The sequence below is a fragment of the Heteronotia binoei genome, chromosome 3, assembly GCF_032191835.1.
Source record: "Heteronotia binoei isolate CCM8104 ecotype False Entrance Well chromosome 3, APGP_CSIRO_Hbin_v1, whole genome shotgun sequence".
Taxonomy (NCBI): domain Eukaryota; kingdom Metazoa; phylum Chordata; class Lepidosauria; order Squamata; family Gekkonidae; genus Heteronotia; species Heteronotia binoei.
In genome coordinates, this window is record NC_083225.1 from 85,118,332 (window position 1) to 85,136,955 (window position 18,624).

The 18,624-nt window shown below is 41.1% G+C and overlaps 1 protein-coding gene and 1 pseudogene across 1 annotated transcript in view; both read right to left on the reverse strand.

Annotated features, from left to right (window-relative positions):
- The window catches only part of CFAP47 (cilia and flagella associated protein 47), a 536,960-nt gene that overhangs the window by 421,752 nt on the left and 96,584 nt on the right, over positions 1-18,624 (reverse strand). The window lies entirely within an intron of this gene.
- On the reverse strand, positions 2,393-2,514 carry LOC132569192 (U2 spliceosomal RNA; annotated as a pseudogene).

The window sequence follows — 18,624 nt, forward strand, 5'->3', positions numbered from 1 at the left end:
CCCCCACTATGTTCAATTGAGCTTTTACCAGGTAAGTGTGCACAGGACTACTGCTTAAATAATTTAGTCAACAATAAGAATTCAATAAGATGCTGCATTTTAAGACCACATTTCAAATTCAGCACTGTGTTTCAGGTTCCCACATCTCACTCTCACTTGCTGCAGTGATAAAATACATTGCAGCCCTATATGAAAGTTTGGGAGAACATGCTGGGACCATGAGATATGTATCCAATTGTGAAAGAAAGGGGTCTAGGCTAGGGATAGGAAAACCCTGGCTCATATGCCAAACAGCAGGATACCAGACCACTGGGAAACTGGTACACAGGGCTGGTTCTCTGCTCAAGTTCAGCCCCCATAACAATGACAACATCCTTAAAAGTAGGCTGCCAGCTCACAAACATCTTCACAGTTAAAAACAAAGGCACTTTGGTCAAAATGTCTGCCTATCCCTAGACTTGGTATCCCCTGCTGAAGAGTTCATCTAGAACTTCAAGGAGGACAACTCTGTTCTCCTAACTCGGTAGCATACTTGGGCAGTGTTTACAACATTCCTTTGCTCTTATAGTCAGTTTAAAAAGCCAGCTATGTTTGACTATGTAACAGATTGCAGGCATATGCATACTGAGAGGAAATGCATATGAGTGACAGCTAATGGAACTACAAGTGAGTGACAGCTAAGAGAACTCACTCTGATTGGGTAACTGCTTCTAACTGTCAAAAGAGGGTGGTAGTTAGACAGTTAGAGAAAGCAGTTACACAGCTGGAGGAGTTGGAGAGTTACTGGAAAAGAGATGCTCCCTAGTGTGTAATAAGAGACACCAAGCAGAGCCTGCAGAGTCCATTTGGGGTGGCTTTGAATAGTGGAAACTCTGGTGGAAGGTTGTTCCCAGATGTTAAGAACAGTCTCTGTATTTTTAAAACACAGAATCACATCCTGAGAAGGAAAAGTTTCCTGTATTAAGCTTAGTGTCCAAAGGTGAAAAGACTGGAAGTCTGGTAGATCAAGCTTTTGTAAAAGGTTTTGCGGTGGCAGTGAAAGGCCCTCAAAAGGTGCCAAAGTCACAAGTTATTTATCTTCAAGGGAAGATATCAACAATCTCACCAGAGAAAGAGGTCTAGGGGAGAGAGATTAGTTTTATAATCCAAGGGACAAATCAGGGCACACTCAAAATTGTGTGATTAGAAAGTGGGAAAGTTACCCAGAAATCTAGAACAGCTATAAAAAGATAAGCCTATATCATCAAGGAAACCTTTAGTAAAAGTTAAACCAACTGAAGGGTAACACTGTATCTTGTGAAGTCAACAACCTCAGACAATTCTGTGTTCAATTTTAACTGTCTGCCTACACCTTCTAAATCCCAAAAACCTATGTGAACATACTATCCCTTCCCTGCCAGTCTGTATAAATCAACCAAAAGTTGTTTTAAATCGCTACCTGTGCCTACCCTGCCATTTTCTGAAAGGTAAATTCTGACACCTGAAGCGATGATAGGGTGATCATTACAGGGAAGTGCTTAGTAGAACTGTCACCCCTATTTAAAAAGTCAGCTAGGTTTGACTCACAAAAGGCACAGATTCAGAAAAACACTTTTAGTGCTTCTGCAGCTGTATATTCCTAGTATCACAATGCAATACTGCCCAACAAAGCTATTTGAGGTCTATTTTATTCTACCAAAGTACTAATGATTTATATTTCAGAACTCAGAATCAAAGTTTTATTGTTAACCAAGACTTTGACAATTACAAAACCCAGTATTACCAATATGCAAACAAAATTATGCAGATTAAATAAAAATAAAAGAGAAATTTTAAATCCAATTAGCAACTGTTAGATAAATCTGAACAACATAGCATGTCTTTTTTATCAAGAGCCCTGCTCAAGGAGGGCCATATAGTAATTTAGGAAAATACAATTCCAATTCAAGTATTTGCTTCAATGTAGTTTTTATGAAGCCACTGCATATCTGAAGTCTCCTAGGTATAGTTCCAGATATAATGACAAATCATGGTTCCCAAGCCAGTTTGTGCAAACCATGATTTGTTGTTATATCTGAAAATATCAAACAATGATTTGAAAGTAGACAGCAAAGCAGAATATACATGAAGCTGCCTTCTACTGAATCAGACCACTAGTCTTTCAGGATCAGAACTGTCTACTACACTAGGCAGCTGACCTCCAGAGTCTCATCTAGAAGTCTGTCACATAACCCACTAATGTTTTCCTGTAACAGGAGATGCCAAGGATTGAATCTGGAACTTTCTGCATGTTCTATTACTGAACATTTCATTACCAGAAAGAAAATTTAGGACATATTCAAGCGTTTGGCAAATCTCAGAACTTTAGCAGCTGTCACAGTTTAAGTCACAGTTTAAGCATGATAGTCCTCAAGAAAGATACTTAATCCATTTAATATATAGTCCTCAAATAGAGGACATATCAGATATTAAACTGCTAAGAATGGTTTGACTTTTATTGAGAATGCTTTCTTAGCCAAAAGGCCAAGAAACAACGAAAGGGCAGGAATGTAACCTATTTTTGTTTTTATTTAACCAAAATTACAGATCAGAAGTAGAGAGTGATCTGATCGAATACAACATTAAATGCAGAAGTAGTTCTTGAAAGGCCAGTTCAAAACAGTGTAGCAGCAATTTACTTAAGACAATCAAAATATAGTAACAATGATCAATCACATACTCCTAATGTTCAGTCTTATTTATTGTTATCCACAAATGTTTTCTTCCCACATGGCAACTTCAGGAAAAATAGGACTTCCAGACCCAGGTCCAAGCTCAGGATCCCCCAATTTTGGGGGCTTCTCCCCACTGTGGACCAGTTGGCCAGCAGAGGAAACTCTGTCCCTAAACAGAGATATCACTAGCACCATCCCTGGCATGATGTTACCCAGAAGTGATGTCATTGCATCGGGGATGTTGCATGGGGGGATGCTGTGGTTTGGGGGCCAAACTCATTTGAGGGCAAATTTACCAGAGTTTTGCCCCAAAACTAGAGCATTGGCAACATAATGACATCACAACATGTTATATCCCCGCTCACCCCAAAATGCCCTCCAAATACCCCCACCAGAGTGATGAGGAGATCTGGCAATGCCGAAGAAAAACCATGCAGGGGAAGGCAAAAGCACACATAAGTTCACAAAAAAGGTCAGAAGATCCAAGGATGGATTGGGAAAGGGAAGACAGATGGAAAGGCGGAAATCCTCATGCCAAAATTAAGGAAGAAAACCCAAGTTGGGATGGTTTCCTTGAATTCAGGCCTTGAATTCAGCAGGAGCTTACAGGAGTGCAGCTCCTGAACCTTTCTGAGGGTTCCCCCTCCTCCTCCTCACCTACCTACCTTGTCCATTGAATAGTAGGTATAGCTGCATAACAATCCCTGGATGAGCTCCACCACCTATTTATCTACAAAATGACCCCTGGATGGGAAGGTATGCAGGCAATCAAGTAATGGAGGGTGAAGGAGTCTGCTAACCAGGAGGAACAAGAAAGTTGAGAAGGGTCAGGGCTCGGGGGGGGGGGGAATGGCTTCTAGAAAGGAATTCAATCTACATCTCCCTTTCCCAAACCACATGCTCCCAGGTTTTACCCTCAAATCTCCAGGAATTTCCCAACCCAGAACTGGAAAATGTCATGACTGATACAGGCAACCTATAAATGTAGTGCTGAAGGATGAAGGAGCCTGCCAATCAGGAGGAATAATAAGTTTGGGAAGGTCAGGCCTGAGAAACAAAGAGAGTGTAGAGGAGAGGTGTCAGGAAGGAACACAGAACATAATCTCATGTAGATGCTGGAAGAAGAAGAAGAAGATATTGGATTTATATCCCGCCCTCCACTCCGAAGAGTCTCAGAGCGGCTCACAATCTCCTTTACCTTCCTCCCCCACAACAGACACCCTGTGAGGTGGGTGGGGCTGGAGAGGGCTCTCACAGCAGCTGCCCTTTCAAGGACAACCTCTGCCAGAGCTATGGCTGACCCAAGGCCATGCTAGCAGGTGCAAGTGGAGGAGTGGGGAATCAAACTTGGTTCTCCCAGATAAGAGTCCGCACACTTAACCACTACACCAAACTGGCTCTGTAATATGTCGATTTTTTTTTCTGATAGAAAGATCCTTCATGTTTTTTGTATTTCCAACATCTATCTGACACCTGATTATTCATTTTCGCCAGTTTCTTTGATGTCATATACCATCTATATAACATTTTAAAGCAATTTTCTTTAATGTTGTAATATGTCGATATCTTCATAGAGTTCTTCCATAAATATTAATAATAATAATAATATTTTATTTTTATATCCCGCCCTCCCCGCCAGGCGGGCTCAGGGCGGCTAACAGACATGGGAGTCCCATGATTCACATAAAACAGCATAACAGACATGGGAGTCCCATGATTCACATAAAACATAACAGTTTAACATATCAGTTACAAATAAGTTATTTAAAATAGATAAAACATATAAAATAGGTGCTAAAATGTTGTAATCCTGATGTATACAAGATGGCTAAGTGTCTGCTCATTAGTTAATCAGGTTCTGTCTCGAATGCCAACTGAAAAAGAAATGTTTTGCAAGCCCTGCAGAATTGGTTCAGGTCCCGCAGGGCTCGCACCATCTCTGGAAGGTCGTTCCACCAACGAGGGGCTATCACCGAGAAGGCCTGCTCCCTAGTGGCCTTCAACCTGACTTCTCTTGGCCCAGGGATTGTTAATAAGTTCTGGGAACCAGACCTCAGTGCTCTCCGGGGTACATATGGGGAGAGGCGGTCCTTTAGGTAGGCAGGTCCTCGGCCATATAGGGCTTTAAAGGTAATAACCAGCACCTTATAGCGAACACGGTAGACAACCGGCAGCCAATGCAGATTCCGCAGCCCAGGCCGTGCAGGCTCCCACCGTGGTAGTCCCTCCAACAGCCTGGCCGCCGCGTTCTGGACTACCTGGAGTCTCCGTGTTCGGTACAAGGGCAGCCCCATGTAGAGGGCATTGCAGTAGTCTAACCTCGAAGTGACCGTTGCGTGGATCACAGTTGCTAGGTCGGTGCGCTCCAAGAAGGGAGCCAACTGCCTCGCCCTCTTAAGATGGAAGAAGGCGGATCTAGCAGTGGCAGCTACCTGGGCCTCCATTGATAGGGAGGACTCCAGTAGCACTCCCAGGCTCTTGACTTTGCGCACCAGTACCAGTGGCGCACCGTCAAAGGCCGGTAAAGTAGTCTCCCCTCCCGGTCCGCCGCGGCCCACGCAAAGGACCTCAGTCTTCGCCGGATTCAACTTCAGCCCGCTCAGCCTGAGCCAGTCAGCCACGGCTTGTAGTGCCCGGTCCAAATTTGCAGGGACATCACCAGCCCGGTCGCCCATCAATAGATAGAGCTGGGTGTCATCTGCATATTGATGGCAACCCAGCCCATACCTCCGTGCAATCTGGGCAAGGGGCGCATAAAGATGTTAAACAGCATCGGGGAGAGGACTGCTCCCTGAGGCACTCCACAATGAAGTGGGTACCTCTGAGACAGTTCCCCCCCAATTGCCATCCTTTGTCCCCGACCCTCAAGAAAGGAGGAGAGCCACTGTAAGGCTAGCCCCCGAATTCCTGCGTCGGCGAGGCGGCGGGTCAGCAGCCGGTGGTCGACTATATCGATAGGTCTAACAACAGCAATACCGCCGAGCCGCCTCGATCCAGTTGTCGTCGGAGGTCATGATTCCCATGATTCCATTTGTATTTCTTTGTTAAAATTGATTGCCCATTTTATCATTTGAGATTTAACTACTTCATCTTCCATAGAGCATTTCAATAATAATTTCTAAGTTCTTGAAATCAACTTTTCATTTTCGCCCAACAGCATTCTTTCCGATTCTGTTTGCTCCTTTCTTATACCTTCATTTTTAATGTCCTGTTCCACCAAACTCTTAATTTGTTGCAGTTGAAACCAATTATATTTATACTGTAATTCTTCAGCTGATTTCCACCCTTCCTCCCTGTATTTTTAATAGTTGGTTAAATGTTAGCCACATCCTTCCATCAGTTTCTGAAGATAACTTTATTACTTCCGTTGGTATAATACATAGCGGCTTTCTCTCATCACCATATTTTTTGTTTTTTAACTTGGTGCTTAGCAGATTTCTTCTTATATAATGATGTGAGAAAAAACCATCCATCTTATTTTTCCCATAATACATCTATGCATGCCAACCATGGCCTTCTAAAACCAACAATTTCTTATTTAATAATGTCATCCATTCCTTAATCCACACCAAACACACTGCATCATGGTACAATTTTAGATCCGACAGTTGGAAACCTCCCCTTTCTTTTGCATCGGTTAAGATCTGTCCAAAATATTTTTAACTGTACCATTAAAATCTCCCATTATCATTACTTGTTCATATGACACTTGATCTAATTGTTGCACAATATCTTTAAAGAAGGCATCTTTCACCCCATTTGGGGCATACAGTCCCAATAGTAACGTCTTTTTATCATTCAACATCACTTCCACTGCTAAATATCTCCCATCATTGTCCTTAAAAATCAACTTTGGATCCAATTCTTATTTGATATAAAAAACCACACCCCTTTTTTTTCTCCTTAGCCAACGAGTAAAATTGCATTTTCAATTGTTTATTCCATAAAAATGTATAATCCATTTGTTTGATATGTACTTCTTGTAGAAGTATGTACTACATTTTTGTTTTTTAATCCAATGAAATGTAGCGGTGAATTTAGTCCATTTACATTCCAAGATATTAATTTGTAATCCATAATGGTTCTTCTTTTATTCTGTATCCCCAAATCCTCTATGTTCTTCAAAAAACCTCCTCAGTTCTTGAACATTTGAAATTGTAATCCTCTTGCCTCCGTATTCAAAACTTAGACCCTCTGGCAGTATCCATCTTTATCTCACTTCATTCTCCCACAATTTGTCAGTTAATTTTTTATATAGTCTTCTGTCATTTATGACTTTTCTTGGCAACTCTTTCATGATTCTTACTCTGCTATCATCTACTTCCAATGTTTTTTCAAATTGTTTACTTAAGATCTTTCCCACCATATCTCTTGATAGAAATCTTATTACCACAACTTGTTTTTCTTGGCATATACTGAATTGACCCTATATATATATATATATATATATATATATATATATATATATATATATATATATATATATATATATATATATATATATATATATATATAAAGATAGCTAGATTCATCAGCATCCATACCCAAAAATTCAGCAATGATTCTTATTATACATGTCCTTAGATCAGACTCTTCATTTTCAGGTACTCCTCTCAGACATATCTGGTTTTCCATTAATTTACAGTCTTGTAGAACTACTTTCTCCTGCAATTTATTAATCATGGAATCTTGATCTTTCACTTTATTTTCAACCACATGTACTTTGTTTAATGTTGTTTGTGTGTCATTTCTGAGATCCTCAATTTCTTTTTTAATCTCCGTTTTCACTTGCTTCAATATCTTTTTTAAATTCTTTAATTAATTTCTTCTTACTATCAGTTATTAAATCTTTCATCACTTTGACCAATCTTGCCTCCATAGCCTCTAATTGCTCTTGTATTTGTACTTTAGCCATTTTTGCTTCCTCCAATGAACTGGCCCTCATACATGCTGGCTTTGGTCCTGGTTTGTGTTCAGACATTACTGTCTTCCCATCACGAAAATAGGCTCAAAGTTGGTCTCACAAAATTAAAATTGAACCACAGGATCTTATAGATTAGAACCTGCCGTTTCCAGTGAGCCCAAAATCGCCATTCTCAGAGCTTTTTTGACCTTCCTTTAATGGCTGCCGAAGTTTTTCTATGGTTCAGTCCTAGAGAAGGTCAGGAGGCTTGACAATTTCCCTTCTTTCAATGGCGCCTTCCTGCTTTTCTTGCCACGAAGTCTTGTTCTCGATGGTTGAGAAATCTTGCGATGCTTGTATGATGCCACTTCCTATGACATCTTCCAGATCAGCAACTCAGTGACGATGGGTTTTTTTTTTTACAGAAACCGCAAGTATTCCAAACGTAAGTTGTTTTTCAGCTTATAACTTTATTTCTTGAATATCAAAAGTCCTGAAATTACCCCCTTTCCTTCTTCTTAACTTTAGAATGTTGTAATTGGTCCCAAATTTCAATCCTTATCTTATATAAGATTTATTTTAGTCCCGGAATGATAAAGATCTTCTTACCTTGAAGCCAAATATATCCTTCTTAACACCGTTCTTTTCAGAGATAGATATTTAGATATTAGAATAGTCCAAAGCAAGCTTGAATCGTGATGAATTTAAGTCAATTTAATGACCACGGAGACCCTCTGTAGATGCTGGAATGCAATTCTTCGCTGGGGACTCTTCAAAGCCTAAAAGGAACCGCACTGGGACTCCTCATCAGCCAAAGTAAATCCCCTCAGAATTTTCCTAAGCTTGTCTTGGCCTTTTCCTTCACTGAGAAAAGTAGGCAGCAGGCGTTGGGGTCGCCTTCTCTGCCCAGAACAGAGGCTCCGGTCCACTCCTCTTTGAGAAGCGACTCAATTCTCCATGATCCAACCCTGGAAGTGTCCAGCATTCGCTATGTTAAAGGGAATACTGGACATAGCTAAGGGAGTTTGGTCTAAACCAGCTTCACTTTCTCCCTCAGTTATAAAATTAAAATATATGTAAAAAGTGAGGGAGGAGGGGTGCAAGTTTCTGTTTGCCCACCCAGTGGCTAATTTTTTGGTCACTGAAGCAGTGCCTTCTTAACATTGTTCTGGGGCACATACTTAGTTCTTTGCCCTGAGCCCACTATGGGGAGGGTGGGATATAAATCTAATAAAATAAAATAAAGGGCAAAAAGTAGATAGTTTGGGGAGGAAAATGTATTGCTTATGTGCCCTAGCCAGTTTTATGGTAAATTTTAATGCCATAATGGGCAGGTATCAGATGTTCTTCTGGGAACATGTTTCCCAATATATTGATGCTTTACTTGATGACAGGAAGATATTAATGAAAGTCATAATAGCTGAAGGTGTGGAACAGGAAAAATAACAAATAAATGTTGCCCACTATCAGGCAGATTCAGCTAGGGGGTCCATAGCTTGAACTATTATACTGTGTCACCACTCATGATTGCATTCTGCTTCTTTGCCCAGTGATACTATGGCAAGAGCTGGAGACTGCTGTTTGAGGTCAGAGAACTCTTCAATACTCAAACTGATAAGATCCTGAACAGACTACCCAAAAACAAATTAACTGGCAAGACTCTTGGCATCACTGGCCCTCCCACCCAGCCTTTAAACCACAATATTTTCTGAGGCCCGTGCGAGGGGCTTTCTTCTTTCCCTTCTCCCCTACCTGTACTCACCCTTCTGAGCTCAAGCTGCCTCTGAGTGCAGGGAGCAGAAGGCAGGGCTGCTGACCTTCCCATCTAGCTCAGCTTTTATTTGCATTCCTTTCTGCCTTCCAGGCACTGCTCCCAGCCTCTGTCATCCTCCTCATAGGTAGAGGCCCTGGGGCATCCTTGTGCTTTTTCTTGTTGTTTTATTTTAAACATTTCATTGCCGAATCCCACTATTTCCCCACTTCTCCAGTTTAGGCAGGAATCTTATAAGGGGGTGGCCAGGGAAGGTTAAAATCCAGAGTTCTACAAATCCAAGGAACTCCAGTTTCGCAGAAAAATATTAGTTTTAACACACACAGAGACTCCTAATGTGAGGCTTCAATGGACAATGCTCAAGAGGACTACTAAAATCATTATCTAAAACTACCCTGTAAAAAAACCTGTGAACCCTGGAAAGCCATATGAGTATATTGTGGCAGGGAGGTTGCACTGCTCAGCCATTTCATGTTTTGCCCTGGGTCCTAGACTCAGATAAATCATATTTTGAGGTTATATTCTCAGTTTCTGTTGTGATTCTTGTGATTCTTCTTGATGTTTTATTTTAAAAATTGTATTGCCATTCACCACCAAAACATTGCAGAGTTCTGTGTTGTCAATTCTACAATCCAAGGTACAGTTTACAAGGATGACATACATTTCTAAGAAATTAGCCATTCATACATTTTAAAAAATCCTATTTTGCTTAGACCTACTACAGGAATTTTCTTTTGGGCATCATCGCAGCTTCAAAGCTTGACTATTCCAGCATGGTATAGCCTCAAAGCTGTCCAGGTGGATTTAATAGGCAGTAGCTTGCAACTCTAAAAGTGACCATTCACTTATATTACTAATTCAGTAGGGCACAAGATTTTACAATAAAAATATTTTTACTTATAGAAGACAGGAATATTCCTCTAATTGCCACCACAGTTTCAAAGTTTGATCAAAGCATTGTTTCCAGCATGGTATGGCTCCTAAGGTGGTAGGGCTACCCAGATGGAATTAGTAGGCATTAGCTTGTGATTCTTAATTCAACAGGGCACAGGATTTTACGTTAAAATGTTTTTACTTACAGAAAAAAGGAATATAACACTGAGATCAATTTTCTACTCACCTTGTACCGCTCTCACATTCGTCTTCTCAGCGGGGCTTCCTTCCGATTTCACACTAGATGCCCCAGGGCTGAAACAAGCGCTGGCGTTTTTGTGCAGCAAACAGAAACCACTAAAACCAGTTTCTGTTTGCTGCACGAAAACATCAACGCTTGCTGCAGCCCCAGGGCAGATAGTGTGAAATCGGAAGGAAGCCCCGCTGAGAAGACGAACGTGAGAGGGGCATAAGGTGAGTGGGAAATTGGTCTGATTTAGTCCCGTTTGTGCTTGAATTTTAAGTGGACATTCACTTGTATTATCAATTCTTAAAGTAGCCATTCACTAATATTGCTAATTCAGCAGAGGCAGCTGAAGTAGGGAGGTCTGGCTGCTGAGTTCTATGCTTGGTGGCAGGACTAGGCCTCTTTTGTGTGCAAGAAACTGCTAAAGAACACTCACCCATGGGCCACAGCACAGCTGCTGCGTGGGTTTTCTTTTTTTTCAAATATAGTCACTGCACTGGCTGCCAGCAGGCCCAAGCACAGGATTGTCTGTACCTCCCCCATGTACAAGTGCTGATTCCCCACAGCCATCTGGGCCAGCATCCCCAGGGTTGCAGGCCAAAAAGAGAGGTGTGCAACCTCACCTTGGAACCCGGAGCCAGCTTGAATGCAACTGTAGTGGCATTCACTGGCATTCCCAGTGAGGGTGCCACTGAAAGCAAAGGAGTTCGGCTTGACTGCTGCAGATGAGGTTGTTCCATCATGCTGGAGTCACAATTGGAATGGCTCCGCCCACTCACCCCCCTTTGCAGCCTGCTGTTTCTGCTGTTGAACCAGTTGCTTGCAGGCTGGAGAAGAGCCCTGGACAATTCTGGCCCCGGGCCTTATTTTTGACATCCCTGAATTAAGTAGTCATAAAATGTACAGAAAGTCTATGTTTATGGCTTGCTTGCTGATCAGTTTGTGCAGATTATAAATTATGTGGATGATATGCAACTGTCTAAAAATGGTGTGAAAATGAAGAATTTGTATCAGACTGTATTGTATTTGAAAAAGAAACAGTTCTGTTATGTCTAGCAGTATAATAAAAATTAAGTCTGTAAGTTCAAGATTTTTATAAGAACTGAGTTTGCATTTATATGGGGTAAAAAAGTATTTAAGAACTGAAATGCGCAAATATACTAGCACTGAATGTTGTAGTCTTCCAGCGATATAATGAGTTCATATTCTTTAGTTCTCACAATATCAATAACAAATTGGGCTAGATAGCCAGGGCCCCCAGCATCTTCTGTCAGAACATACAAGGTTTGTTATTGATTTTTCTTTCAAAGCCTTAAGATAGCTTTCTCTGCAGAATGTTGCTTTTATCACAGGAGATTTACACTCTTAGAGCAGTTAGAATTGAGTGCAGTACCACCCTAGAGACCAGTTAGATTTTCAGGCTATAAGCTTTGTATCTTGTTGGTCTCTAGTGTGCTAGTGGACTTGAATCTAACTATTGTATTGCAGACCAAGATGGCTACGCTCTGAAACTTTCTTTGAGGATACTGATATACTTAATATTTAACTTAAAAGTTAATTTTCACTCCATGAGTTTATATGGGATGTGTCTATAGTATGTGCTGTCAAGTCACTTCTGATTTATGGTGGCCTTATAAATTAATTACCTCTAAATTATCCTATCATTGGCAGCCCTGCTCAGGTCTTGCAAACTGAAAACTGTGGCTTTCTTTACTGAGTTAATCCATTTCATGTTGGGTCTTTCTCTTTTCCTGTGCCTTCAATCTAGTTTTATTGTCTTTTCCAGTTACTCAAGCCCAAATTCTCCCTGGCAGCTAAAATAACCAAACTGGGATAGCCCCAGTTTGGTCATTTTAGCTTCTAGGGGGAATTCAGGCTTGATTTGAGCTTGAACCCACTGATTTGTCTTTTTGGAGGTACATGGGATCCATAAACTCTCCCCCAACGCCATATAGCAAATGAATGAACTTCCTTCCTGTTAGCTTTTTTCATTGTCTTAACATCTATATAATACCATAATATGAATGATCTTGATTTTAGTCTTCAGCAACACTCCCTTACACTTAAGTATCTTTTCCAGTTGCTTCACAACCGCCCTTCCAACTCTCCAGATTTCTTGGTTGCAGAGTCTTCCTTTTGGTTGATGAAATTCCTCAGTAGTTATTACTTTTCTAGTCATTATTTTTGTCATCTTGATGTTCAGCTGAAATCCTGCTTTGGCATTTTCTCCTTTAAACTTCATTAATAGTTGTTTCAAGTGAAGATCTCAAACAGCAGGAGTTTTGTGGTGCCTTTAAGGCATAATGGCATTATTGTTCCATAATGGGGGTTAGGGTTGCCAAGTCCAATTCAAGAAATATCTGGGGACTTTGGGGGTGGAGCCAGGAGACTTTGGGGGTGGAGCCAGGAGACATTAGGGGTGGAGCCAAGATCAAGGCTGTGACAAGCATAATTGAACTCCAAAGGGAGTTCTGGCCATCACATTTAAAGGGACAACACACCTTTTCAATTCCTTCCTTCCACAGGAAATAATGAAGGATAGGGGCACCTCCTTTGGGGGGCTCATAGAACTGGACCCCCTGTTCCAATCTTTTTGAAACTTGGGGGATATTTTGGGGAGCGGTACTAGATGCTATACTGAAAATGTGGTGCCTCTACCCCAGAAAAACAGCCCCCCAGAGCCCCAGATACCTGCAGATCAATTCTCCATGATTTTCTATGGGAATAAATCTCCATAGGGAATAATAGAGTTCCCAGCAGACATTTCCCTCCCCTCCCCCCGCTTTCTGATGACCCTGAAGAGGGGGGAGGGCCTCCAAACCGGGGGATCCCCTGCTCCCACCTGGGGATTGGCACCCCTAATGGGGGTGGTGGTGTCGTGTTTAGTGATGTTTTCCCGATTGTTTAAAAATAATTGAATCTTGAGTATGTGAGATTCTGAAAGCTGTCCATATTGTCTTTCAGTAACTTTAGCTGAGCAATTAAGTATTTCTTTCTAGTAAAGTTTGTGAAATTTATTCATTTGCCATACCTTTCAGCTAGGCCAACTGTCTTGATTGCTTTCTGAGCATTTCAGAGCTCTTTAAGAACATGATATGGAAAATTTTCTGAGTGCTGTTGAGCTTGTTTGTTTATAAAATGTTTTTATTGTATTTTATTGTTTTATCATATGTTGTACTCTGCCCTGAGCCCTATGGGGAATGGGCGGAATAGAAATATATATATATAAATAATAATAATAATAAAAATACAGGCAGGCCAAAGTCAAGACATGCAGGCAGGAGTCAAACTGGGCAAAGCAAGCTCTAGCAGAGATGTCACCAAGGCCAGAATCCTAGAGGCACTTACACCGTTCTCCAGCATTCTGTAAAACCACATAATGGATCTTTATTGTCACAAGCCTTGTGAGTGAAGGAGGAAGTCCCAGGCAGTCAACCATGTATCCAGCCACTGGTGAGTCTCTATGGGAGCTCTCCATCTCCAGAGGCTCTGGTTGTGATTGTGAAATCCATGGTGAAGGGTGGGTTTCAATGATGGGCTCTTCTGTAACCCCTATGTCTGGCTCCTGCTCATGAGCCCTTTGGGTTTCTGGTTCTGTGATTTGTTGGGTGGCTTATTTAAGTCTTAGGTGTCCAAGGGCCCAGGAACTTTGGGGTCTTCTAGGATCTTGATCTCTGTAGGATTATTTGCCACAGTCTCTTTGTTTTCTGAAGAGGACTGATCAGGCCCAACACTGACACTAAGCTAGGAGAAGCCAATGACTTAATAGTCCATATTGTTAAATCTGCAGGTCAAAAACCAGGACTGCTTTTTGTTGAAAGTAATGACCTAGTAAGTGGAGTTGAGGGGCAAAATACTGGGGGGGGGGGGGGGGGGAATCCTATCTTGTCTAAACAATGAAACCCGCTTTTGCAATTGACAAATTGTTTATGCCTTGCTTGCCTTTTTGTCCTTACCTCTCCTGGACCTACGTTTGCCAGGTCCAACTCAAGGAATATCTGGGGACTTTGGGGGTGGAACCAGGAGACTTTGGGGATGGAGCTGGGAGCAAGGGTGTGACAATTACATTTAAGGGGGCTGCACACTTTCTAAATGCCTTTCCTCCATTTGGAGATAATGAAGGATAGGGGCACTTTTTGGGGCTCATAGACTTGGGCTCCCCAATCCAATCTTTTTTAAACTTGGGGGGGGGGGGTGTTGGGTAGAGGCACCGGATGCTATGCTGAAAATGTGATGCCTTTATCTAAAAAAAAACACCCAGCTGAGCCTTAGATACCCACAGATCAATTCTCCATTATACCCTATGGAAATCAGTCTCCATAGGGTATGAGTGTCCAGCAGAAATTCCACCCTCCTCGGTTTTCTGATAACCCTGAAGTGAGGGAGGGCTCCCAAACTGGGGGATCTACTGCCCCCACCTATGATTGGCAACCCTACCTGGACCCCAAAAGCCAGATCAAGGCTTCAATGCTGTAGTCTGTTGAATTAAAAGCAGTCAGTGCAGTTTAACTTCATTTAGCACAACATGCATCATTGAAAGATTTCAAAAATTTACTGGGATTTGTCTTGTGTCACAGATGAAGTTAAATTCAGTTTCTTCAAAGTTCAGCTATGAATTTTATTGTGCTTCTCAACCTTCAATAAAACCAGTATATAAGTTCCAGCAATTCGATGAGAACTGGTTATCAGTTTGTTAGCAGCTGCCAAAGCTTCAATAGCCTCATTCTGGAAAGCTTCTACTGCTCCATCAGCACCTGTTTCTCCAAAGTGTGGGAATACTTTATAATGGATAAAATTAATTCAAATTTTTGACCATCTAATTCCTCCAATTTTTCTGCTAAGTGGTTTCCTTTTGTGAGCTATGTCACATCCCAAGAAATTCCTCCATACAATCCTTCACAAATGTCTCTACTGTACTTCTAATTTCCTTTTTCTGCTTCCGTCTTCTTTTCTTTGGGGCACAGGAGTGGTTGTCTTTTTGTGTACAGATATTATTTTTGTCTTGTCTATCCTTTGTTTGCCTGTGGTGTTGTATAGTTCTTCCTTTTATAATTTCCTTTTTATAATTTATTTTTTAATTTTATTTTTTCTTCTTGCTTCATACATTATCTGGATATCCCCAAATCTGAATGGTATCTTTGGTTTCTATTATGCCTCCTTTAGTATTACTACACTAGATGCAGTTATGATTGAGTGCTCTTAGTCTCTTCAGCCATGTTAAGTCCATAACCAAAAGGATTTTTTTTTTGGTGTTATCCTTTGCTGTATCAGTATATTTGGTGATTCGCATTTATTTCTTTATTATTTTGAACTTTCTTAATAAAATTTTTGTGAAACTTAAAAAAAAGTATATAAAATCTTGCTTGCTATTACAGCTATAAAATGTGTGATATAAGTTCCATGATTTCTATATTTACTTTTAAGATTTTCTGTTTCTTCATCCTGAAAAGGTCAGTAGTGAAAGGGGTTGGGAGTAGAAAGGAGGTACTAGTACTAGCAAGACAGCATATTGCCAAGGATTTGTGGAGCTGTTGGAAATCGGAGCTGAAATTATTCTTAAGAACATAAGAGAAGCCATGTTAGATCAGGCCAGTGGCCCATCCAGTCCAACACTCTGTGTCACACAGTGGCCAAATATATATATATATATATACATACACACACACACACACACACACACATACACACTGTGGCTAATAGCCACTGATGGACCTGTACTCCATATTTTTATCTAACCCCCTCTTGAAGGTGGCTATGCTTGTGGCCGCCACCACCTCCTGTGGCAGTGAATTCCACATGTTAATCACCCTTTGGGTGAAGAAGTACTTCCTTTTATCCGTTTTAACCTGTCTGCTCAGCAATTTCATCGAATGCTCATGAGTTCTTGTATTGTGAGAAAGGGAGAAAAGTACTTCTTTCTCTACTTTCTCTATCCCATGCATTATCTTGTAAACCTCTATCATGTCACCCCGCAGTCGACGTTTCTCCAAGCTAAAGAGCCCCAAGCGTTTCAACCTTTCTTCATAGGGAAAGTGTTCCAGCCCTTTAATCATTCTAGTTGCCCTTTTCTGGACTTTCTCCAATGCTATAATATCCTTTTTGAGGTGCGGCGACCAGAACTGCACACAGTACTCCAAATGAGACCGCACCATCTATTTATACAGGGGCATTATGATACTGGCTGATTTGTTTTCAATTCCCTTCCTAATAATTCCCAGCATGGCATTGGCCTTTTTTATTGCAAACGCACACTGTCTTGACATTTTCAGTGAGTTATCTACCACGACCCCAAGATCTCTCTCTTAGTCAGTCTCTGCCAGTTCACACCCCATCAACTTGTATTTGTAGCTGGGATTCTTGCCCCCAATGTGCAAGTACTTTGCACTTGGCCACACTGAAGCGCATCTGCCACATTGACGTCCACTCACCCAGCCTCAACAGATCCCTTTGGAGTTCCTCACAATCCTCTCTGGTTCTCACCACCCTGAACAATTTAGTGCCGCAAACTTGGCCACTTCACTGCTCACTCCCAACTCTAAATCGTTTATGAACAAGTTAAAGAGCATGGGACCCAGTACCGAGCCCTGCGGCACCCCACTGCTTACCGTCCTCCACTGCGAAGACTGCCCATTTATACTCACTCTCTTGCAGTAGACTATTCACATAATGGCCATTTTAGATGTTTATTACTCACAACCAATAAAGTAATATGTTTAAGTAGAAACTACAAGATCTTTCGTAGCAATGTTGGATCTATGATCATATCTTTCTAATTTTTTTCTGAATATCTTCTCCCTCCTTTCTCCCCCTTTTCTGTCTTTTTTCTTCCTTTTCCCCCTTCTCCTTAATATTTTGTTACCTTTGCATCCCTCCTCCTGTGTAGCCCCTTCTTAGCAAACTGTAGTATTTTTCTTATTGGTCAATAATAAGAATAAATAAACCAGTTCTTTTAAAAAGTTATTTCTTATAATCAGTAATGCAATAAGTATACAAAACAACTAACCCACAATTTTTGCTAGATTTTGCCAGAAAGCTGTGTTTGTAGCATGACCTTACAGGGGAAATGGGACAATTTTCTATATATTTTAATGACTAGTTGCCTGGGGACAGCATTCACTCTCCATAGGTAACTGAGTGAATGTCTGTTTACAAGCCTGTCTGAAGGGGTGACATTTGCTGTTGTATATTGCATTGTAACGCTTATTGAGTCTTAATGTAGTATATAATGACAAATATGAGAAGTCTAAGAATAAATTTTCTGTGAACCTGTGAATCAGTTTAATATTGGTACTGTGTCTGAAGTATGGTGTTTTAGATGTTTCCATCTTTCAGATCCAACAGCAAAGGACAATTAACATAATATTGGTTACAAGCCATGGTTGTGTATCAAAAGTGCACACACTAAATCATGGTTTTGATGACTGAAATGCTCTTCAAGTTCTCCCCACCCTCCCCCAGAGCTGACAGGACAAAGGTATAAAGGGGGCTTCTTTGGACCTGCCGTGTTGAGTCTGTTTCTTCTCTCAGACTGTCTTCCAGACAGAGAGCCAGTTTGGTGTAGTGGTTAAGTGTGCGGACTCTTATCTGGGAGAACCGGGTTTGATTCCCCACTCCTCCACTTGCACCTGCTAGCATGGCCTTGGGTCAGCCAATATTGTTTCCCCTGGATCTTAGGCTCAAAGCATTGACCATGAGATTTCTGTAATGAATGCCAATAAATAAAAAGTAGGTTTGCAGCTTACAGACACACACCTGAACCACACCTGAACAGCATACTCAAGATTGCTACAGCACAGACACTGTCTCCAGATTTTGATGCAACAATTCAGAGCAAGAGGTGTCAGTTACCAAAAACTATTAAATAAACAAAATAGTGCAAGAGTGCTTATCTTTTAAGCATATTTTATTTTAAGTATTTTAAAAAATCTTTAGGTGTTTCTGTCCTTTATAAAGTTCATATCTCTGCTACCTGGCACTGCATTTTATGACACATATGGCCCAGCCTGACAAGGTCTCGTTTATGTCAGATCTGGTCCTTATAACAAATGAATTTGACACCTCTGCTCTAGCCCCTACCCTTGCATATATATGCCTTTTTCCTTCTATCTCCATGAGACAAGCAGCTAGTGATTAACTT